Here is a 14,083-nt window from a genome sequence, read left to right as displayed (position 1 = left end):
AGACAGACAGACAGACAGACAGACAGACAGACAGACAGACAGACAGACAGACAGACACAAGCATCCACCGGCACTCTTTGGTTCAATCTGGAGTCAGCATTGATGACTAGCCTGACTGTTAGACCAGTAATTGAGAATGCACTTAAACAAAAATCAAATACAAGTGACTTATTTCAAGAGCAATGACATCAAACAATATAAAATATATAATTTTAACAAAAGAGTCAAGTCATTTATGTACTTTATGACATGCCTGATGGGAAAAGCCTTGATAGCTGAGAAAAGTTCTAATCTGAAACAAAACATTAACCAATAAAATGCTGTTTTGTAGAGAGAAACACAAAATGTTTTTTTTTTCACTGACTACCATGGAAAATACAAAGTAAATCTCTAGAAGTTCAAAAATGTACTTACCTACACCGCAAACAAACATTTGCTCATATTACAAGAACGGCTTTAGGAGCCCATTAATCAACTCAACATAAAGCTTTACATGTTGACATGACAGGTTAAAGTTGTACAAAGTTGAGTTTGTGATGCTGAAGACTGACAGTGTTTCCTTAATAGAACCAGGTAGTCTTGTTTCTTACAGCGACGCCACTCAGTGGTTCAGCTTTGGGTGAGCGTATCAGCAGGCATTTTCTTTAGCTGGCTGGATGTGGAAAATTCTGTGATAGTGGCCAAAGCACAGGCTGACTGCTGATGATGTGTTGTAGGTTATACAGGACTGTAAGTCTCCAGTCAAGCCTTGTTTCTTCGTATTTTGCTTCCAAGGAGCCAAACATTCTTGCAGTCTTTTGAAGAGGACTCAAGTAAATGGTTCTTTGAGCTTTTTGAAAGTTTTTCAAAAGAAAAGTCTTAAAATTTTGTCTATTTTTTCTCAATTTCAGTACTTGACCATTTTCATTTTCTAGCTGTGGTGGGATGCATCACCAACAACGATGAGTCCAGCTACAGGCAGGAGGTGGAACATCTGGAGAGCTGGTGCAAGGAGAATAACCTTCACATCAATGTGAAGAAGACAAAGGAGATGATTGTGGACTTCAGAAGGAGCAAACACACCTCCCCCCTCCCCCCAAATATCTGTGGTGGAAGTGGTCTCCAGCTACAAGTACTTGGATGTGCGCCTGAATGACTACCTCAGATGGAGCAACAACACCACCAGCCTGATCAAGAAAGCTCATCAGAGACTCTACTTCCTCAGGCGGCTGAGAGGAGCTGGTCTGGGAATCTCAGTCCTCACCTCCTTCTACAGGTGTGCAGTGGAGAGCATCCTGTGCTCCAGCATCAACATGTAGCACAGGGGCTGCACAGCTGCAGAAAGAATATCTTTGCAGAGAGTGGTGTAGGCTGCACAGAAGTCTGTTGGAGTCAGCCTCCCCACCATCACAGACATCTACACCTCCAGATGGAGGAAGAGGGCCACCTGCATCATGAAGGACACCACTCACCCAGTACACACTCTTTTTGCCCCTCTCCCCTCAGGCAGGAGGTTGAGGAGCATTAAGTGTAGAACCACTAGACTGAAGAACAGCTTCTACCCTGAAGCTGTTAGACTCATGAATCTCTAACTAGAATAATCACATCATGTTGCTGCTGATCTGTTTCATGTTGCTACTGATCTGTTTCATGTTGCTGCTGATCGGTTTTATGTTGCTGTGTTCATATGTTCTCATCTGCTCACACAGACTCATGTTCGTGCTGCTGTTCAGCGTATTGTTTTTATGCTATTAGTGCTTAGTGTATATTTAGTTGATGTTTTTCTTAGTTCATATCTTAGATCCTATTACTGTTTTTTTTTATTGACATTTTATTGTTGGATGTAACTGGGACCCTGTGTACATAATTTCATTCCACCATACGTACCACATGTGGAGCAAACAACAATAAAGATTATCCGAATCTGAATTTTCTGAGGAATGAGTTCATATGTTTGTTTTAACACCTGTCAAATGAATAATAGATGAGCCAGGTAGTGTCGACATAACAAAAGACAACTTGGCAACGAATCCACTTGAAATGAGATTACGCAATTTGAGCAGCACAAAGATACAATTTGTGCTTATCAATGAAAATACCAAAGCTCAAATAATAATAATAATAATTAAAAAAACTATACAATTATAGTAAAAAAAAATAACATCATGAAGAATAATACATTTCTTATGTCCTGTCTCAGGTCTTTGCTGGACTCATAAAAAATATTCTTGGAATTATAAGAAATTTTGCTTCAATTCATGCAGTTTTTAAATAAATTAGGGTTAGTTAAAATTTTGCACTTTTTACACTAAAATTATACTATTTCATTGATTCTAAAAACATACATTTCAGTATTTTACTGCCTTTTACTGCACTGAAACAGAGGTGTTGTTGTTGTTTCCTGGTATTCCTACCAGCTGCACATCTACACATGCTTCCACAGCTGTGCTATTGAGCTGTGTGCCAAAGAGGTAAGGTCAGCACTCAAAGCCAAACCTCAATCTCAAATCCTAACCACAATTTCAACTAATCAGAAAGGAAACAGAGCCTGAGCCAAGTCTTTGATATCAAGTCCCCATCCTTTGGTTTAAAGAATTAGCAGACAGGTTAAACGGCAACACGTTAAAACGCCTCGAAGGTGACGGCTGCTGACACATTGCTGGGAGAAACAGATCCACAGTTGCTGTTTTCACACACCGACACGAACACACACCGCTTCGGGGCAGAAGACAGGTTTCAGCACTTCAAATCAAACGTCTCCATGTCAGGTGGAGTTTTGCAGATGCTGTCAGCTGTGGATTCTGCTGCGGGGGACTGGCTGCGATTGTTGGGGCATTTGATCTCCTGACACTGGCCCACCTGAGAGCCAACTGTCAGTCCGTCTCACTGGAAGAGCAACGGTGCTCACGTGCGCTGTGACAGAAACCACTGGAAACTTAATCTGGAAGGATTAGGGAGCAATTTGTGTGTTAACTGATGGAAAACTGAGCCTTTCTGATGTCTACTGGTGGGAGAAATTCATTCAAGGATTAATTATTTTTGCCACTAATCCACCCAGCTTTTCCTCTTAAAGATAAATCAACCTGTTTGAGCCATTTATAACATGAAATATGAGAAACTGGACTGCTTCTCTGCAGTGTTAAAACACCCAGTGTTAATACAGCGGCTTGTTCTTAAGAATGAGGGAAAGATGTTTTAGTGGCAGATGAAGAGCTCGGTGTAACTCAAAGCCTCTGATTTGTACACACCCTGCAGGACATCACACTGTGGGAGTCTGAGAAATGGAGTGAAACTATGCACTGGTGTGCCTGTCCCCTTCGGGCAAAGAGCGATCTACATTAGACTCTGCAGCACCCACAGCAGCAGAGTCAGCACAGCAAGTTGATCCACACCATGTCTGGAAGATACTATTTATGTATTAACACAAATTAATGCAAGCTTTATAATGACTTTTAATGGGCTTCAGCTGCAGTGTACATGTTATTTTATGAAGAGTTAAGTGGTGCTTTAAATGTGCATTTATGAGTATTTATGTTCCCTCAGTGCATATAAACAACTGTTTTTTTTGTTGTTGTGGTGACTATCTGCATTAGTTGCAGATTGTGTTTTGAGTCATATTTGCGACTATCATTTTCAGTTTGCTTTTATTGTTATTCAAACAATGTGATGAAATAAAAAAACTAAAATGTCTAGTTTCAAACAAAAACATCCTGTCTGAACAACTTATCTTTTGTTCTGAACTCTAATAGAGGAAAGGAACAGCTAAAATCCATCCTATTCAGTCCCTTTTTGGTCACCCCTTCATCACTTGTTGCAATAAATGGAGGGTGATCATGTGCTGCGCTCTCTGTCTGTCAACAAAATATCCCGTCAACCACTGAATGGATTTTGATGAAACTCTCAGAAAGTGATCAATGAATGTTCGCCTACAACTGATTAATATTTGGAGTCAGTTCAATTCATGATGGCCCCTACAGCTAATCCATTTAGTTATCACATTTTTCTTTCTTCTTCTTTCGGCTGCTCCCATCTTCAGGGGTCACCACAGTGAATTTAGTCGCACGAAGACTTGGCAATTATTTTTACGCAGGATGCCCTTCCTGACGCACAGACCACCGAGCTACCACAGCCCTCTGTGTGGAGCAGAGAGCTACCATAGGGCACCCGGGGGAGCAGATGATGGGGGCTTAGGACCTTGCTCAAGGGCCCAGAGTGGGGCAAATGAGGGTGGAGGCAGGTGTGGGTGCTTCACCAATCCCACCCACATTTTGATGTTGTCTGTACTGGGAGTTGAACCAGCGATCTTCCGATCACAGGCCCACCTTCTCTGAGTCAATTTTATGAAGACTGAGCTAAATTTGTTGGATGGATGTAACCTCAAACACATATTCTCAGTGCTAGATACAAATATTTGTTGTGTTGGAGATGACACGAAACAACTGTTAAAGGATGTAACTGATGAATTGAACAAACTTAAATGTGGTTTGATGAAAGTAAGCTGTCCTTGAACCTAAACATTCACCATTATCTTTACCCGCTTCTTCCATTTTTGGGTTACGGGGGTCTGAACCTAAACAAAACAAAAATAATGTTATTTGAGAACTGTCAATCACATACAGAAATTCAAATACAAATAGATGGGCTGAATATTGAAATAGTTCATGAAAACAAATTTCTTGCTGTCTTTATTGATGATAAACTCATCTGGAAACCACACATCAGATATGTTCAAAGTAAAGTCTCAAGAAACGTCACCCTCTTAAACAAAGACAAGTTGGTCATAGAACAAGAAGCATAACATGCACTGTTCACTAATCTTATGTTATTTAAGCTATTGTGCAGAAATCTGGGGCAATAATTACAAAACTACACTACAGGCATTAACAATACTAGAAAAAAGAGCAATAACAATAAGGTGGGATATTTAGAAAGCACTAGTACACTCTTTGTTAAGTCTAAATTATTAAAGTTCCTTGACATAGTGAAACAGACAGCTCTAATTCTTTACAAAACCAAAAATAAACAATTACCGGAAAACATTCAAAACCTGTTTAAGACTAAGGAGCAAATTTATAAGTTAAGGGGAATCATAGTTTAAAATATGCAAATTCAGAACTACTAGCAAAAACTGTTGTGCATCAGTAAGTGGAATCAAACTGTTGAATAATTTAAATATTGAACTTAGACAATGTCCAAACATAAAGCTGTTCATATTGCTGAATAAAATATATAATATTATTATTCAATTATTGTTGGGGATTTTGTTAACGATGCTTTTTTTTTTTCATGAAGTTAAAGGAATAATAATTGTTCATCTACTATAGTTAAATTAAAAATATACTATATTGATGGTTTAAATGTGGGTTTAGTTGTTATATGTATGGATTACACATGTAATAAATGTAAGATTATGTAAGTGGTTAAGGAGTGGGAATTTTGACAAGTTTATACTTCTACCCACTCCCTTGAATATGTAAAACAAAAAGTTTTGACATTATGCTTCATGCTGTAATTTTATGTTTTTTTTTACATATTCAAAAAACAATAACCTAAAACTAAACTATATCACACAAAATTATTATTTTAAACTTTGACATTAACTGTAAGTGCCAACCATGCTTGATAGTTAGCAAAAATAATTACTTTAGGAAACAAACGGATTCAAGATGGCCACCACAGATAATTGATTTTAGCAAACACAAAATGGCTCTAACTCTTTCAAATTTGCAGCTAGCTACAGTGAGCTAAAATTTAGCATGGCGGTAGCTGGAAGTCACCCCACAACATCCAACAAACACTACCAGAACATTTTGTGTCGTTGCTTGAAACTTTGGCAGACAACACAGCGGGCAGAATGCTAGCTGGATATTTTTAAACAAAAATTCTCAGAAATGGTTTAAAATTTAGGCCTAAAATCTTCCAAACTTATCTCACAACTGAGAACTGCATAACTTGACTTTATTTGACTACTCAAACATACTGAGAAACAATAACACTAAAATAAAATACTTCTACCCGAATCTAATGCCAGGTAGTATAATAAAGAGGGCCGTAAACGCTGAAAGAATAGCAAACAATGTGTTTTGGTGTGTATTTGTGTTATTTGTGCTGCTCCAGAGAGCTGACCTCTCCTGCACACATTCACCTGCAGACAGCTGGACAGTCACCCTTCTTTACATCCCCCCCTGCTCTTCCTCCCCCCTTCCTCGTTATCATTTGAGCTCCGCAGAGACTCCTCTAATGACAGCACTTGTCTATATTGTCATTGTCACGGCTCGTGTCTTTGTGTGTGTTGCCGTGTGTGTGTTTACATTTGTGCTCTCAAACTAGTGCACGTTTGCCTCGTAATGACAGCGACTGTCTATAATGCCTTGTCCTGGCAGGGATCATTCGGACCTAGCTCTCTCGCTCGCTGTCTGGTGTCACTGAAGCCCCGGTTGGACGATGATGTGATCTTTAGTCCCTTCTGCGATCTATAGACTGGCATTTGGCTCGGAAAGCGTCCCCTGGCCATGACATGCATGCTAAAGCTTGCCGCTGTTTTGCCAATATCCGTTGCATCCCCCACACCCGCCTGACCAACATCCTCCCACCCAAAGGGAGAGTTAACGCCACTCAGAGCAATATTCCAACAGTGTTAGATACTGGAGTGGCATTTAACCACTGAAGTAGCCCTAACAGGGAAAGACATATTTGTTGGTGTGCACAAATGTTTAAAGCAGGTTGGTTGTTGTTGGTGTGCCACCTGATGTCAAAAGGTCAATTTGCTGTTTTGAGACTATCATTAAAAGCACCAGTAGCTTTACAGTCTTGTGTTTTATTTTAACTTCCAGTTCTATTCTTTTTATGGACTTACACTGGGAAGCTGACATTCCTCATTCCTTTTTGCACAAACACACAAAGTAATCTGATGTTTGGCACCAGTCGTTTTATTTCCCTTGTTTATGAACATGCTCCTGAAACATTTAATGGAAAATAAAAATTATAAATAGGCTTTCTTGATGTGGGGAGCACCAGGCTGTATATTGCTGGACCTCTGTTGTGAACTGGAACAGGACCAGCTTCCTTGCAGGCTGGTGTCAGCACATTTTAAGTCCTGTCCCCTCCATTTAAACAAAACAGGATATTGCAATTGGCAAAACAAAAATAATACTCCTTGGATAATTTTTATTTCAGGTATAGTAAGTAATTACTGCAATGGAGTATTAGGTCCATGCTAAGAAATAAATAATTACATTATGAGAAAAAAGTCATAAAGTTACGAGAATAAAGTTGTCGTATTATGAGAATAAAGTTAAAATTATATGAGAATAAACTCGTAATATATTCCTGGGTCGACTCTCACCTGCTGTGGACAGCCTCCAATGTGAGTCACTGTGTTTAGTCCACAATCACTTTTGGGTCATTGTGAAAAATGCCTCCATCCACATTATATCACGACTAAATCCATCAATGCAGCCATTAATTGCAATGAAAAATGGCTTCAGTTTATCATGAGAATCCATATAACACAGTGACTTGGGCAATTGTACTGTTGACATCAACATTCATCATTTTACTGCAATTGTAAGACTGCTTCTTCATGCCGGTGTTCTGATAATATTACAACTTTATTCTGGTAATCTTATGAGTTTAATCTGGTAATATTACAAGTTTATTCTCATAATTTTACAACTTTATTCTGGTAATCTTATGTTTATTCTGATAATATCATGAGTTTATTCTGGTAATATGAGTTTATTCTAGTAATATTATGAGTTTATTCTGGTAATAATATGAGTTTATTCTGGTAATATTATGAGTTTATTCTGGTAATAATATGAGTTTATTCTGGTAATATTATGAGTTTATTCTAGTAATATTATAAGTTTATTCTGGTAATATTACGGATTTATTTTCACAATATTATGAATTTATTCTCATATTTTTTCTACTTTATTCTCGTAATACTGCACTACAATTTTATTCTCGTATTATTTTGAGATTATTCTCGTACGACTTTATTCTCATAATGTTATGACTTTATTGTCGTACAACTTTATTCTCGTAATACTATTTTATAATGTAATTTTTTTTTAACATGGCCCTAATACTCTGTTGTAAATTACAACTAAACACGTTAGAACAAAATTAGTTTTTCAAGAAACAGTAGCGAGACAAAATCTATATAAATCATTGAGAGTAAACTCGTGATAACAATGAGCTTAAGAGTGTTTTTTGTTTTTATTAATTTTTATTTTTTAACAAGGGCAATGTCCCATGGGTGGGACTTAAAACTTGTACCAGAACTAGTTTACTGGAAGCTGGTTTAGTTTTAGCTTTATCGTCCTGTGCAGGTCCCAGGTCTGCTTGTTCAGTGTTTACAGTTCTTGGCTGGCATGGCTGTGTGCACATATGGAGGCGGAGCTTAAATAATTATATCACTTGTGCACAGACTCATGGCACCTTCTGAATAATAGGATCTCATGGCTTCAATACAAAACAGTGAGAGAAGGTGACACTTGATTTGTCAACATAAAGTAAATGTCTGAGTTCCTGACTTCAGAGAAAAGTAATACCAGTTTGTATCAACATTCAACAAGAAATACTGTATTTGCTGCATATTGTATTTTCAGTGTTTATTATATTGCCTGCAAAGTTTAATGTGTAAAGAAGTCAGGAAACTGCAAATATTTAGTTTCATGCAGGGTAAAAGTTAAAAGTCAGATCTCCATCCATTTTTTAATTGTGTTTTGAAACAAGAGAAGACAGATGTAAATGAAAACTAAAATCCAAAAGAAAAATTAGTTATGCTTACATGAAATGTTATATAATGTTTTTCTAAAAGGGTTGATTTCTGGATAAGATACAAATATTGTAACAGAATTCTGGAGCAAAATTATTATTACATGACCAATTCCAATAACTATCCACATTTTCCTTCAAATGAATGCTTTTATACTTTTTGACGGGAACATTTAATCACAACACATTTTAACACCGCTCTATTTATGTTATTAACAACACAACTTTTCAGCTTGTATTCTTTTTATTTTTCTGTTTGTTGAGTGACTGCGAAAAATTGTGCACCACAACCGACTAAGGACACTGTGCAGCAAAGGTATACTACAAACCAAATAATGAAAATAAACCTAATGCTCAACATTTCTCTTAAATTTGCAAATTGTTGCTTTGGGTTTGCTTGAGAATATGAGTAGAAATTATTATTTTTTAATACATTTAAAAACCCACAGAGTACAAATAAGATCTAAAGCTGTACACTTTGATTTCTTTAAGGGATTTTAAACATGAGTGGAGCATTTTGTAGAGCTGCCGCCTCTCAACAAGAAGGTCGCTGGTTCAAATCCTGGCCTGGGACCTTTCTGGGTGAAGTTTGCATGTTCTCTCCATGCATGCATTTTCTTCATGCACTCCGGTTTCCTCCCGCATACCAAAAACATGCATGTTAGACTGACTGGTAACTCTAAATTATCCCTAGATGTGAGTGAGAGAGTGCACAATTGTTTCTTTTGTCCCTGTGATGGACTGGAGACCTGTCATGGGTGTCCCCCGCCTCTCACACAGCTGGATATGGGCACCAGTGACCTCTGCGACCCAAAAAGGAAGAAGCAGGTAAAGATAATGGATGGACGGACGGATTTTAAACATTTGATAAGGTCATTGGAAAAATGTTTGTTTTTATTTACCATATGTTTCGGACTATAAGGCGCAATATCAATAAACGGGTCTGTTTTCATACATAAGGCACACCAGATTATAAGACACATTAAGCGAAACAAAACAGTCAGATAATTCAAACTTTATTCAACTCTTTCACAATAACCACATACAATTGGTTCGAGGTCAATAAACACAACCAGAATTAAGACATAAGGCACATCTGATTATAAGGCTCACTGTCGATTTTTGAGAAAATTTAAAGATTTTAGGTTTGCTTTATAGTCCGAACAATATGGTGTGTTTTATAGGAGATACACCTGTACCTACACCTGGATCTACCATTCTGTGTTCGTTTATTTCTCCTTCCAGTTCTCTCAAAACCAGCCGGTCAAAGCAGATATCCGTTCGTCCCGAGCCTGGTTCTGCTGGAGGTTTCTTCCTTTTAAAAGGGAGTTTTTTCTTTCCACTGTCTCCTTTATGCTTGCTCAGGATGGGAGACTGCAACAAAGTGAAGATTCAACGAGTCTGTTGCTTCCATAGATGGAAAACTTTATTAATTGGCTTTTCTATGCATGTGAATGTTTCTGTTCAGTGCCCTGGGACAACTTTGTTGTGAATTGGAGCAATATAAATAAACATAATTTAATTTTTAATATTTTACCTTGCTTTATATGGCACTTTGATCTTCTTGTTTTTACAACCAACTTTTTTTATTTTAGTTGCTTTTATTGTTGTATATTGTTGTCTGCACTCTATATGTTGTCTGTCTAAAACAGGTCTCTCTTTAAAATGAGTCCATGTGACTCAAAAATACTGTAAGTAAAATTAAATAAATAAAATAAATAGCTTCAGTGCCAGCTATTAAAACTATAAGAATCCAAACTGTATCTACAGCTTCATCACTTTCTTTCATTAGAGCATGCAAAACTATTTTGTAAGCAAGCAAAACATTTGAAATGATTCCAACTATAAGAAAATATTTTTAACTTACCAAGATGTATTACCTTCACCCTAATTTCTCATATTGATTTCTTTAGATTTAATTGTTGATTATGATTCTTGTTGACATCATTGTTTTAGGCCTCGTTCACCCAAAAGACCGCTGTTTATCCCAGGGCTGTAACACGTGCCAGTTATGTTGCTTGGCATGCGTCACAAGCTGAATTTCTTGTTCCCTGTGCGGAAACTCTAGAGTTGATTATATTAATTAGGGATCACCCTCCAGGAGCTGATCCTATCCTGTCAAATATAACAGTTTGACGATTTATTCACTACAAGCTTCGCATCCTCCGATGTGACAAAAGAAAAAGAAACAACAGGCTTCAGTTCAAGACTGATTATTTTCCTCTGACAGTCTTGCTGAGGCATGAAAGAATAATAGCGTGCGAGTTGAGTCTCACATCAGGAATGGCCTGTGTTACAGTATTAAGCTGCTAATCTTTTATGGAAATAATCACTTTAGTGATATCTACCTCTGGCACCATACATCATTAGCTCACACTCGTTCCCAGGTGATAAAATCTTTCTCGATGTGTGTTTCGTGTTTGTTTGGTCTTCAGGATTTATTCTCCAGCACGCTGGAAGCGATGTGTTTTGCATTTGCAGCATCGTCAACAGCCCGTGTGGGCGGACAAATTCTGCACTTAGCATGAGTAGTAATGTGAACTTAAAAAGGAAACGGCATCACCGACAGAAAATTGAAACTGGAAAGATCAAACAGAAATCACGACTTGACTTGAAGGAGAACTCTTAGAAGACTACGTGTTCATTTATTTTTATGGATTATGGTCATGTGATGTGAGGCTTGAGTCTGCAGCGTTGCAGACAATGATGATAAAATCAAAACGAAGCTCACATTTTTGTTGTAAATTACATGGAAATCATTGACTTAAGTTGCTTAAGGTGATACATTAGTCAACAAAAGTACTTTCCTATTATGAAAGTGTGAAGTTTTGCTTTTAGGAATAATCACAGCATTTTTAAGCCAGAATTTTGGGCTTGTGATACTATTGTGCGGCTGTGGCTTAGTGGTTAGAGCAGTCGTCCTCCAATGCAAGAGTTGGGGGTTTGATTCCACCAGCAGTCACATGCCCACGTGTCCCTGGGCAAGACACTGAACCCCTCATTGCCTTCGATGTGTGTCCCATCAGTGTATGAATGGGTAAATGGGGGCACAGATTGTAATGTAAAGCGTTTTGAGTCTCTTGATAAGATAGAAAAAATTAATTTGAGTACAGTCCATTTACTATTTTAACTTTTAAAGTTAAGGTGGAAAAGTAAGGGTGGTGCACAATTAGATTTTTTTCAGCTTCTCATGTTGCCTCCCACAGACCATGCCTGTTAGGTTCATTGAAAACTCCAAATTGTTCTTTGTCTTATTTGTCTCTATGTGGCTCTTTGATGGACTTGCAACCTGTACCAGCTCCGTGGACCAGCTCCACCTCCCCGAGACCCTGGACCATGTTGGACTGATGAACTGTTACTTTTGAAAAGCTGTTTTACGTCAGCAACAAGTTTTAAATGGATTATCTTAAAACAACTATTAAAATTTTAATTCTTGCCCTTGTTGAAACCCTTATGGTAATTGGTTTCCCATTGCACCAATATTTTGACAGAATATTGTAAATTTCTTGCAGGAAGTGTCCCAGATTACAGTGCAACGGTCACTTCTTGCTGCTGGTGCTGCTATTTGTGCCTGCAAAATACAATATCTTAACATTTTATGTGAATAAGCGTAGAAATTGATATCAGTGCAAAAGTCAATGAATTAGTACTAGCATGCGGTGCAAGACATTTTAGAGACTGGAGGAATTTTAAGAAAGCAGCAATTTAATTTTGTTTTAACTGAATTCAGACTTTCTATCAGCTTATCAGTCTAGTCAAAATGAAACTTTATGGGTTTGGCCAAAGGAAATATATTCATTGTTCATAACTTTAAAATTTTTAAGTGTTCGTGTTTTTGTTCCCTAATGAAGGCTTATGCATTTTGTGTTCCCTTGGCGTGTGTGTTCCCGAGAGATTACTGTGTCCACTTCCACACTGACACCATCTCATCTGCATATCTGACAGCACAAAGCGCCTTTTCATCTCCGTCTGCAGCTTCCTTCCTCCAGTGCAACCGGTTAGTGTCATTTTGTTTTTACCCTTTCTATTCATCTATTTTCTTTTATGCCTGGTCAAACACTTTTTTTTAACACTCTTTTCTTCCTCACCTGCTCCCTGTTTTTTTTTTTTCTTCATGCCAATAAAGATGCTGTGGATTCAGTGGTTGCAATATCTAGATAAACACCCTGTTAGCAGGATTATCCATGTTGTCCTAACAATGTAAACCCTGGATTACATCCAACTCTCTAGGGATTTGTGTGTTTGATTTTATGTGTGTGTGCGTGTGTGTGTGTCCATATTGCAACATATCTGCTCATCATCAGAAAATAATTATTGTCAGAAAGCGTAAGATTCTTTTAGCTCAGTGCACATGTATAAATAAGTCACTTAAATTATGTCACAAGTTATAAATCATTTTATTACCACCTATAGTGATAAAAATGTGTCTATGTGTGTTTTAATTGCTCATCCATTTGCTAAAGAAATGTATCAGACAGAAACCATGTCAGTCCTTCAACACTAACTGTGACACTCATAGACAATAAAACAAGAATATAAACTATAGAGTGTGTTTGTTAGTCTTAAATCTCATGAAACACTTGAAAAAGACCATCAGGAAGAATGATGGTTTATAGCTGCAGTTAAGAAAATGAAACGTTTCTAGTTGTGCTGAAAATACTAAAAGCTTAACAGATCCAAGAGGGGCGCTAAACACACGCAGTGTAGTGAACAAAGCCAAACACTGGTTTTATGGGGTGTCGAGTGACTATTTGTTGGCCATGTGCAAGCGCTTGAAGCAGTGTCGGTTCTTGTGTTTTCTAGGCATCAGATTTCTAAGGAAGTTGCCATTTCCAGCCAAGGCAGAGAGTTCTTCCTAAAAAAATGGATTAAATCTTTTGGGGTTCTGTGAAATGGTTAGAACAGACAATATCTTACCTGTTGTTGATAGCTCTTTGAAATAATTAATTGACATAAATACACATATTTTTAATCATACTGATGAGCTAGTCAGAGCAAATGTAAGCTCATAGTGGCAGCATGATGGATTAGTGGTTAGAACTGTTGCCTCACAGCAAGAATATCCTGGGTTTGATCCTTGGTTTGGTTTAGGCGAGGCGTATTTCTGTGTGGCGGTTGCATGTTCTCCTTGTGTTTGTGGGTTTTCTCCATGTGCTCAGGTTTCCTCCCATAGTCCATAAACATGCATGCTAGGCTGCCTTCAGGCCTCGCAAAAGAGATGTATGATCTCAATGGGATTTGCCTGGTTAAATAAAGGTTAATGAAAATAATAAATAAATTAAAGTGAATTTTAGCCAGCTTAAAACAATTCCAGAACAAA

The sequence above is a fragment of the Nematolebias whitei genome, chromosome 19 (genome assembly GCF_014905685.2).
Source record: "Nematolebias whitei isolate Nwh7 chromosome 19, NemWhi1, whole genome shotgun sequence".
In the NCBI taxonomy this organism is placed as follows: Eukaryota; Metazoa; Chordata; class Actinopteri; order Cyprinodontiformes; family Rivulidae; genus Nematolebias; species Nematolebias whitei.
Note: the sequence above shows the minus strand (reverse complement) of the source record.